This window comes from Vulpes vulpes, chromosome 1 (genome assembly GCF_048418805.1).
Source record: "Vulpes vulpes isolate BD-2025 chromosome 1, VulVul3, whole genome shotgun sequence".
Taxonomy (NCBI): domain Eukaryota; kingdom Metazoa; phylum Chordata; class Mammalia; order Carnivora; family Canidae; genus Vulpes; species Vulpes vulpes.
In genome coordinates, this window is record NC_132780.1 from 63,842,066 (window position 1) to 63,853,972 (window position 11,907).

General features: G+C 39.0%; 1 pseudogene; it reads right to left on the bottom strand.

Annotated features, from left to right (window-relative positions):
• Window positions 1-10,060: 10,060 nt before the first annotated feature.
• LOC140595716 (U4 spliceosomal RNA) lies at window positions 10,061-10,138 on the bottom strand (annotated as a pseudogene).
• Window positions 10,139-11,907: the final 1,769 nt, after the last annotated feature.

Sequence of the window (11,907 nt, forward strand, 5' to 3'; positions counted from 1 at the left end):
ATAACCAATTCCTGTGCTCTGATGGAGGAATTCATTCCCTCCTTTTTCATGTAGCATACGTATTATAAATGTGATTTTCCCAAGTAAATTTCCCTTAAGTCATGTGTCTTGCCATGAAAGCAAAATAAGAAAAATGAACACAATAGATATGACTGTATCCCTAATGAAATGAATGGGCATTAAGGTGACCTCAGAATTTTGTTTCAGTGGACTGATTTTTTGTCAAAAGCTATTTGAAACTACATGGCTGGGAAAATAAAGGAAACATGAACGTTCAAAGACCAACAAAGACCTCGCTTTGCTGTTTTCAATCTGATAAAGATCATTAGGAAATAAGTCTGCCTTCCTCATGGCCAATATGCTTAATAACTAATTTGTCTGAACTTGCTGGTGCTGCAACTTTTTTTGAGAAGTGGGATCCATAGCAATAAGCCATGGATAGCAACAAGATCACTGCATCCAAAAAATGGCCCTTATTTTGTCTTGTTTTAAGATAGTTTGGAGTCACATGAGCAAGAGGGTGAGGTAGGAGTTTCCAGTGCTCATCCCCATAAAGATGGAATCTTAAATCACTGGACAAAAAAAAAGGACCTGTCAAAAATGTAACAATTTATTTATTTATTTATTTGACTGAGACAAAGAGAGAGAGCATAAGTGGCAGAGGGAGAGGGAGAAGTAGACTCCCCACCGAGCAGGGAGTCCAACGTGGGGCTTGATCGCAGCACCCCAGAATCATGACCTGAGCCGAAGGCAGATGCTTAACTGATTGAGCAACCCAGGTGCCCAGGCCTTGTATTTAAAAACCAAGAAATGGACAAGAGATGTGCTTATTGTTGTTGTCATTACTTCTAGGTCCTTTCAGTAAACAGCAAGAAAAGAAGATTTGTTTTTTTTTAATCTTGAGGCAAAATTGGTATTTCCAATATCAGTGGGTTTGTTCCACATCTTGCTATTTTTACTTATCCAGGAAGTATGTCTTTGCTATTACATACAAATATTCCTAATTATGGCTAAGAGGTACTGCTTTGTTTAGATGTTCCATAGTTTATTCCAAAGCTTGTAGTGATAGATATTCGGGTTGTCCAGTTCTTCACCGTGACCAATAATATCACGTATATTCTTGGGTGAACATTCTACACATGGGAGGTAAAAGTAGGGTTATGATTGCTGTGTCAAAGTATAATGACTGTCAAATTCTATGCCAGGAAAAGGACAGTTGGATCCTTTTGCCTCTAGGCTATGTAAGTAAGAAAATATGTGCTTTCCATTGGCATGATCAGGGCCATGGGGGATGTTGATATCAGGGCTATCCTAATAGCTGAGGCTTTGAGTCCAGGTGGGTAGATGAGGGTATGGGTTGAAGCAAGTCTCCTCATTTGTATCAGGGGCTGGGTCCAAGTCCTATGTGGTAAGATAATGACAAGATTTACCTGTTCCTCTCCTGGTATAATGAGGACACAAGATTCCAAGATTTGGGGTTACCTGGGAAGGCCTGCCTTAGATACAAGGCATAACCAGTGTCTGTGGGATTTTTCATGTTCCAGTTCCCTCTCTGGGAGCCGGTCTCTGGGAAATCGATACTTGAAAAACTAACAATTAACCCTCAATTCCATTAGCGAAAGACCATTATGTTATCATTCAATATTCATTTCACTATATGTTTATATAAAAATACTTTAATATTAGGAAAGGTTTCCAATGAGAAGTCGCCAATATGACGTGATTCCAGTCAATTGTGAGAAAAATACTTTTGAATGTAACACTTAAATGTGGATGTTTTTAGCATGGAAAAAGAGAAAAGCACAACTTATCTTTAAAAGGAAGTAAGTGCTTTGGATATAAAATCGGATTCGCTGGAGGGCAAAACATAGTTTGCTTACTGCAACTAATTTTCTGCACATAATATGCTTCTGTGAAGTTGCTAAATCTAGTTTTTATTGTAATTCAACTGATCTAACAAACAGCAGTAGGTAAAACAATTTTGATAAATTAGTAAGCTATAAATTGATTGAGGATAGGAAATCAGGAAGGAAAAAACTGGGGATCTGGTGAGGATGGTTTTTTAATTAATTTCTTCATGTATTTGAAAGTAAAACACAAATGAAAAATGAAATATTGATGACCCCCTTTGTTTCATGCTTCCTAAATTTTCAAAAATTCATATTTTTTATAAGGGAATACCTATATAGTAAATACATTTTATATTGTAAGAGCCGGGGTTTGATATTTTCTGTGTATGATATGTATTTTATTTTACTTATATAGAGTTTAGACGTTTTTTTGTTTTGAAGTGTTCTATATGATTTTATATTCTCCTTTGATCAACAGTTTAAAAAAATCAAATGCGTTTGGCATTTTCATCGACTATGAAAGATCAAATTTCTGTTGTTTTAAGCCACCAGTTTTATAATTTATTGCAACAGACAACCATAGGAAGCTAATACAGATGGAAAAAAATGGAAAAGTTACTAACATAATCATTAAAATGACCATGGTGGGAGGAAATAGCCTGACTGGTTAATGTAGGTATTATCAACTGATGTGGGTGTGTCAAATCAATTTACAAATAACCCATTTGTCTTACTATGTAATTAACATTTAAAATATTTACATAATCTGTAACCATCTATATCATCTCTGAATTGACTCAAACTATTGTGCTAATATAGACTTAAAGTTTTTAAGACAACTTGCTTGAAAGGCAGAGTTCATTTAAGGCTGAGGGGAGTGTGAATTTGGCTTTCACAATAAAAGGAATGGGTGGCTTACCCTCAAATTCACTGAACCAACAAGTAGCTGGAGAAGATTGTTTTTTGAACAACTAGTTATAAGGTGGATGCCAGTCTCCTGTTGCGGTGTCCAGCAGTTCAAAGGTGAAGTGGATAGTCAGTATTTCTTTGGCCGTGCGCCTTTCAAATGTTTGCTCCTGTGTGGGATGACCCCACTGCCTGTCTCCATGGGACACAGGGTTCTAACTCCCATTATAGTAACCAAAATAGCCCAGTTTCTCCCCTTTTCCCAGGATCCAGGACATGGTCATTTTATCAGGTCTTAGTCATCAAACGCTCCCGCCCAAGACTCTGACTCTTTAGTCAGGGACACTTAGGCATGATTCAGAGCAGCAGGGGCAGCTATTTCTGCCAACAGCTTCCTTCATCACTGCATTGGTGTTTGCCATGTTCCAAGTTTGGTCTTCCAGAATCTACTAATGATGTGAACTCCCAATATCCTTCGATAAGTTCCCTTTTTCCTCTAGAGAACTGGTGTCATCTCTGTTATTTCCAATTTGGAGGTTTCCAACAGATATAATGGTTTTTCTTAGTATTTTTGTATCTATATCTTAATATTTTCTTAGGTGTTCAGGCTTCAATAATCCAATAGGATTTCTTTTTTTTTTTTTTATGATAGTCACACAGAGAGAGAGAGAGAGAGAGAGGCAGAGACATAGGCAGAGGGAAAAGCAGGCTCCATGCACCGGGAGCCCGACGTGGGATTCGATCCCGGGTCTCCAGGATCGCGCCTTGGGCCAAAGGCAGGCGCCAACCCGCTGCGCCACCCAGGGATCCCCTCCAATAGGATTTCTAACTCAGAGAGAGTGACAGTACAGCCTTAAAATTATTAATGTTAATTATCTTTTCAAGACATACCAAAATGAGTAAGGTAATTGAAACATCTTACTCAAGTGTCTGTGACAGCTAGCAAGTGTTTTAGCATCCTTATCACCCTCGGGATAACTGGAATTCTGCTTAATGCTTAATCTGCATAAGATAAAGGTGATAAGGTATTTTTGTTGATTCAACAAAATAATATAACAGATTATATTTATTATCGAATAATGCATACTGTATGCTAGTCATTGTCTGAAGCATTATATACATACTATCTTATTTAATCCTCATAATAATCTCATGAGGCAGGGACCATTAAAATCCGTCTTCTCATATGAAAGACTCCTAACTCTGGGAAATGAATTAGGGGTGTTGGAAGGGGAGGTGGGCAGGGAGGGTTTGAAGCCAGGTTCTTCCACTTGGCAGGGCTGGGCAAGGGGTGGGGGTGACTGGGTGGCGGGCACTGAGGTGGGCATTTGACGGGATGAGCACTGGGTGTTATTCTGTATGTTGGCAAATTGAACACCAATAAAAAATAAATTTATAAAAAAATAAAAATAAAATAAATAAAATAAAATCCCTCTTCTCCAAGGAAATGGAGACACTGGCAAAAGATAACACGGGGCAGGGGGCAGTCAACAGTTGTGTTATTCCTAGTGTTCACAACTTTAACCAGAAAGTTTAATAAGTCAATTCACTAAGATCTTCTGACTTCTCAGGTGCAACCGGGTCTAGACAATTCAGTCACTGCAGGACTTAAAATGTCCTTTATCTACAACCTAAGTATGGCTCTCAGAACAGCACCACATACAGACAGTGTGGCTGGCCTAGCAGATGTAGATTGAAGCCATCTGCAGAATTAATTTCAGAAATGAATCTGTAGTTTAATTTGCTACAGATAAAACGATTATATAGAAGCAGTAGTAGTGGGCTATCTTAATGTATCTTCCTTTGAGGAACACCTTCTCCATCTAGAAAATCATTTGGGATTGCTTGAGGTAATCTCCGTTTTGTAGCTTAGCTGCACACCATATGGAGAATCTTGATACAGAGGTGTAGACTAAAAATAATTTTTAACGAAGTCAATGTGGCTTAGGTTTCATGGTCAAACTGCTAGAAATTGCTGACGTTTAAGGCTGAACTGTCCTCGTCCCATACTCTGAGGCAATGATAGTTTACCTCTTTATTGTGGTGGGCTAAAGGCCCAGCATGCCTGTGGGGTGGATTGTCTGAGGCACAAGGCTGTGATATCGGCATCCTCCCTCTTCCTCAGGATCATCCATCTGCCTCAGTTTCCTTTGTTCTTTCACTTGCATTCTCAAATTGTCTCTTAACTCCTCCTCCGCCTGACCCCAACTTTCCCTCTGGAGCTTATCCCATGAGGTGTGTTGCAGTTATTTTACTGCTGCATAACGAAGCACCCCACAATTTACTGATGGAAAACAAGAACTGTTTTTATTATTTTTCACCATTCTATGGGGCAGGGATTCAGACAGGGAATAGCAGAGATGACTTGTTTCTGCTCCCACTCTGTCTGCCGGAGCTAAAATGTCCAAGTGGTTTCTTGACTTGCATGTCTCGTATCTCTACCTGGAAGTCATCAATGATAAGGGCTTGAATGATTATGAAGGGGTCATATTTAGTGCCTTGTTCTTTTGTTGGCTGGGTTCCCCAATTCTTCTCCATGTAATCTCAATCTTTCCTTTTTTTTTTCTTAGAGATTTTATTTATTTATTCATGAGAGACAAAGAGAGAGGGGGCAGAGACATAGGCAGGGAGAGAAGCAGGCTCCTTGCAGGGAGCCCAATGCGGGTCTCAATCCCAGGACCCAGGATGACGCCCTGAGCCAAAGGCAGATGCTCAACCACTGAGCCACCCAGGTGTCCCTCAAGACCTTTTCTCTCTAACTGGTGTCTCCATATGGTCTCTCTGTGTGGTTTCTCCAGCAAGGAAGCCAGACTTCTTACAGGGCAGCTCAGGGTTCCCAAGAGTATGAAAGCAACAGCTTCCAGGGCTTCTGCCTCACTTTTGGTTAAAGCAGGTCACTGGATTGACTCTGATTCAAGAGATTGCACAAGGACTCCTTTGGGAATCACCAAAGAAACATATCCAAGTGCACCAGTGGTGTAATGGCTGGCAGCATTGCAGCTGCCTTAGTAGCCAAGCATTGTGTGCATTTACGTGCTAAACATTTGACAAAATCTTAGCTACTCTTGCAACAGATCAGATCCTTACTTAATTATCTCTGCACAGATGCAAAAGTAATTACTTCATATATCATATTTATCATGCTATTATCGTTTCTTTGGGTCAGGTCAGATCTGTAGTAACTTTGGTCAGAGGTTAATGCAGCATTTAGGACAATGGGTTGTGCTTTATCTTCAAAATAAACGTCAGATCAGAACAAAGTGAGCATAGATCTCTAAGAAATGGAACAGGTAAATCTGATGGGTCGATTTTATTAAACCAATGTTCTTAAAGCATAATTTACGTAATATAATTTAATCTGCCTTTGCCTGGACTCTGCCTGCTTGTGCGCGCTCTCTCTCTCTATCTGTGAAATTAATTAATTAAATCTTTTTAAAAAGAAAAAAAAAGCCAGAAAGGAAGCAAGGTCTTGAAGGTGCCCCTTTGCAAGTTGCACAGCATCCTTCTGGCATATACTGGTGACTAATGACAGTCACAGGGTTAGCCCAGTTTGAAGGAAAAGGGAACCAGACTTTACTTCCTTATGGAAAATTGGCAAGGTAATGTAAAAAAAAGCATGTGGGCCATGAACTCTTATTACAGTCATCTTTGGAAACACAATCTACCATAAAATGCAAATTAAAAGTACAAGAAAATATTTCTCATTCGCCAAATTGGCAAAAATCTAAAAATTGGCAACAGACTCCAAAGAAATAGGTGCTCATATATTGCAAGTGAAAGGTCCCATGAAGGGCAACTTAGCAATCATTACACTTTGACACAGCAATCATAACCCTACTTCTACCTTCCACGGATAGAATATGCACCCAAGAAAATATGTGGTATTATTTGTTGTAGCAAAAAACTATACAACAACTAAAAGCTAGGGCATTCCAGGTATGAGTCAGGGATTCGTAAGAATAATATTATGGTTCCATGGGAGAATGTCTTTTTTCTTAGGAGAAACTTCCTGAAGAATTTAGGTGTATAGTGTCTTATGTCTGTGGTTCCTCTCAAATTATTCAGCAAAAGAAAGTACAGTAGTCCCTATTTACCTGTCTTTTCACTTTACCACAGTTTCAGTTACCTGCAGTTAACCATTGTCTGGGAGCAGGTAATCGTTCTGACATATGGTCATAAAGTACTTAGTACTACTTAGTAGTAGTGCTACTTAGCAGTAGCCTAATGCTATATTACAATGCCTATGTCATTCACTTCACTTCATTTCATCACATAGGCATTTTATCATCTTACATCATCACAAGAAGAAGGGTCAGTCTACTGGTATTTTGAGGGAGAGACCACATTCACATAATTTTTATTACAGTTTATTGTTATAATTGTTCTATTTTATTATTAGTTATTACTGTTAACTCTTAGTGTGCCCAATTTATAATTAAATTTTATCATGTGTTTTTAAGTATAGGAAAGCACATAGTATACATAGGGTTCAGTTCTTTCCAGTTTCAAGAATCTGCTGTGGATTTTGTAATGTGTCCTCCACAGATAAGGGGTTACTGCTACTGTATACACTTGTATACACATACATGGGTGCCCATGCACACACACATATGTATATATATATAGTGTGGGTATGTATATATACATATATCTACCTACACACAAGATGGATACACAGACAAATCATATACTGGAAAATATTTAACAATTGTTGGATCTAAATGGAGACTCTATGGGTGTTTGTTTTACCATTCTTTCAACATTTTAAAGTTTGAACATTTTTATTAAAAGTATTTGTGGAAAAGTTTTTGCTTTTAAAAAAAAATATGACCAAAAATGCAATAATGCCCCTTCTCAAGAAAGATTGGAAAAAGAAGGGGATAAACTAGCATGTATTAAGTACCTAGATGGATTAGGTATACTGTTTCACTTAAACCCATAGTCATACTTTGTGACCATTATGTTGTTACTAGACAGAGAAGAAAAGAGGGTCTCATAGAAATTGGGTAACTTGCCCACAATCATACAGTAAATCAGTTTTAATCCTTGGTTTAACTTGCTCCAGAGTTCCTGCTATCTCTGCTAAACCATACTGAAGAGGAGAAAAGGTGTTCTAAAATAGTCAGGCAAGACAATGTAACTGAGATAAAACTTGAATTGGATGCAACTTTGGAGATGGATAGAATTTGGAAAGGCCTAGAAGATGTGGCATCCGAGTCATGAAGTTGGCCATGACTTATTTAGGTAGCAAGGAAGAGACCATCCCACCAATAGACAGATATGGTGTCATCAATGAGTTGATAACTTTTCAGAAGAGTTAAAGAACTTGGATTTAGGTATCCAGGATTTTGGATGTCTGTTTTGCCTTTATGTTGTAGATTAGAGGAAAGCCCTTGGGTAGGAAAGTGATGTGAAAAGAACGTTTTAAAAAGATGAGTACAGTAGTATATACATAGGAGATCCCAAGACATCAAGTTATTTTAGACAGTTTATTGATCTCTTACTATATACCAAGCACCATGTTACATATGACAGGAGATATAAAAATAACACTAAAACAGTTCACAAAATACTTATAATTCATTAAAAAATATTTATTGAGAACCTAGTATGTGCCAGATATGGAGTTAAGCCAGATAGATAACGTCCCAGTTCTTGCAAAGCTTACATTTGTACAGGACAAAAGGAATACATAAATTACTACATCATTGGGAAGTAAGTCCAGCATAAAAGGGGAAAATGCTCTGGGGAGGGGTGGTCAGGTGAGGACAAGATTGTATCTAGTTTAAAGAAATGGACAAGAAGTCATGGAGAAAGTGGCACCAGTGAGATGGGTTTTGAAAGGCAGAAACAGAAGGGGGGCATTTCAATTAAAAGCAATAATTTGAGCAAACACAAGGAAGGAAGTAGGAGGTCATTAAGAGAAAGTGTACGGTACTCAGGACTGGCCTACTGGGTGTTTTTAAAGAACATAAGAGGAGATCCAGCTTGACACAATGCCTGGACTCATATAGGACTCATGTATAGGAGTCTCGAATGGCAGTCTAGCAGCTGGACTGAGTAGAAAATAGGAGGCCCTACATTAGGGAATAAGAAAGCAAAATGATACTTTAAGGAAATTCTTCTGATCCCAGTCTGTAGAAGACAGAGGAAGGGAAGATACAAAGCTGGAGAATCCTGGGCGTTTAGCATAATGGTGTAGTAAGACATAATGATTTGGCAAAAGTCTTGAGCATGGAAACTGGAAAAAAAAAAGTCAGAAGTTTGGGGAATGAAGAATCAATCAAAATTAAGTGAATTGGGGGGCAAAGAAATAGTTATTACTAATGTGACTGAGATGTTAAAGAAAGGATGACTGGGTGGATCCCAGATGAACTAGCAGAGACAGCAAAGTCTATGGGGGGAAGGACGTGAGGAAGACTTGGTGAGGAGAGGAGGGGTCCAGAGAACCTCATGGGAAGATGTTCAGCATGTGGTTGAATTAGGCAGCTGGGACTCGGTAGAGACGGTGGGTAGAAACACAGACTGAATCATTTATTTAAAGTGGGTGAGGTTGTCCAAAGAACACATGTGGGTACAAGAGGGATTCGAAGGTGGATTTCCCTGCCCCAAAGTGCTCTGTCTCGGCCCTCCAGGGTCCTCCTTCCCACAGCAGCTGGAATGATCCAAGATACAATTCTGACCATTTCACTCCCTAATCTGCCACCTATGAAAGGTGAGGGCTCAACTTTGAAACTTGGCATTCAAGACCGAGTCCCTCTGGAGCCTCCCTATTAGTACTTTCTGCCTCACACTGTTGGCTCCCATGTTCACTTCTTCTTCTTGTTCTTCCTGAGATGTTGTACTTGTCCCCACTGCCTTCACTGTCAATAAGCAATTCTTCTGCAGCTCAGAAGCCAGTTCTTGGAATCCTTTCCGGTCCTTCCAACCGCCGCACTGGAGTAGGTAGCCTTACTCCAAAATGGCACAGCGACTTTGACTTTGCTCATCACACTGCAGCCTGATGATCCATCCAGGTATCCATTTCCCACAACATATCTTGACCATTTTCCTCAACATACCTTGACCCGTCTCTGGAGTAAAAGTGTTCCTCCTTGTCAAGACTAATCTCGCGGTGTATGTGTTGAAGGTGAGGACTCTTGTCATTCATCCTCCCCCGCCCCCCCCCCCCCGCCCCTGTATCTAGCATAACGCCTGGAGGAGAAGAGACGGTCAGAATAGTTTGCAGATTTTTGAATTAAACAACAAGAATAAGTTGAAGAAGTAATGCTAGGTCTTTTGAGGATATATATTTTTAGGAAAACAAATGAAAAGTTTTCAGTTGGCCATAATCAAGCCTCAGATAAACCTCATTGGCTGCGATACTGCTACTGTGCAAAGCTGAAATAAATGAATCATAAACCCCAAGGATAGAATCCCAGAAACTAGAAATGTAAAAAAGAAAGAAAAGAAAGAAAAGTAAAGAAAACAAAATAGAACTGTAAGAATTGTAAAATACAACAGTAAGTTATGAGTTTTGGCATTAGTTAACTTCTAGGATGTTTTAACAGAGCAGGTTGGCAAAAGTTGATTTTAAAAAATAGTGGAGGGGGGCCTGGCTGGCTTAGTTATTACAGCATGCGATTCTTGATCTCAGGGTCATGAGTTCAAGCCCCACACTGGGTGTGGAGCCTCCTTAAAAAATTTTTGTAGATATTCATTCATTAAACAAATATTTATTGAGCACTTGGTATTGAATAAAAATGTAACAAAAATTCCTGCCCCCATTTGAGACTACACCCTAAGGGGAGGCAGGCTATAAAAAAAAAAAAAAAAACTTAAGGAAATCACCTAGTATGTTAGACAGTGATCAGTGGAATGGGAGCAGGGTAAAGGGATCGGGAATTTTAAAGAAATAAGGAAATGATGGGCAGTTACAGACTTTCAAGAGGGTTTGCAATGAAGGTAAAGAGAGAGGCCATAATTTGAGGGATTGGAAAGGTTGAAAACCTGAGCACATTTGTAACTCAGGGAGAGAACCTGAGTTCTCTCAGAACTGTATTTAGCAGAGACTGGAAATGGGAAGGAAAAAGCAAAAGTCCTGAAGAAAGGAAGAGGTGCTATCAGAGGTACAGTGTGGGCATTGATTGTGACACGGAGAAGAAAATCTTTTCCTCACTACAGGGCGAAGGAAGAATTTTGAGGTAAAAAGGAATTATGTTCACATCTAGATTGGAGAAACCTTCCCTATGCCAGGCCCAACTACCAAGTTTTAGGGCCATGATTTTGGACAAATGCTAGATTAAAAAAAAAAAAAAATACAGAGAATTCTTGAGATATAATCATCAGTTCAGAAACCAAGTAGTAGTACTCGGTATGTTTGATATGTCTCTTCTCTTATAGTGACAAAAACTCACATTCTGAAGCACCCACACTCCTTTAGTTAACTTCGCTATTCTTTTCTTGGGCCCACAAGACGAGGGGCCCAGGGAAACCACAGTTTTCTTTCCAATTAATTAAAAGTATCACCAATTGATATGCTGTGAGCGTCATAGCTGGTCTTACCCATCTGGTAAGCTGAGTACCTCAGAGTACAGCTGATACGGTCTGATTTTGCAAGCAATTAGATATTCCACATATTTATGTATAGATGAGCTTCTGCGTCCAAGTAACTCAGAAATTAATATTTAATGAAATCATTTGCCTGGAGAGGTTTTGTGCATTCCTGTTAATCTCCTGAATGCTTTATATTTGGTGTTGCATCTCAAACTCCAAAGTCAGTGACAGTCTTGTCAGGACTATTTTCACATACACATATATACCCAGGGTACACCTGAACACAAGCAGGTTTATTTCTCTGTAATTATCATTCAAAAAAAGACATCTTTCTCCAGGCCCACCAAAATCTCTTCAGGAGAGGCACTCTAATCCCTTATTTGAATTACAAGTAATATTTAAGAAAATCACCTTAGGTTGAAGCCACTTTAGTATTACTTTCATAATGCTAAAAATGGCCACCAGATAAATTATTTAAAAGTAAAAAAGAAATTTAACAATGTCTAGTCATTATTATTGGAAATACGACCTCAAAACCAAGCATAGGATATGTTACAACAAGCATTTTTCGGAACAATGTAAGTGGTTATGATGTGGAAGTCAACCACCTGCAGGA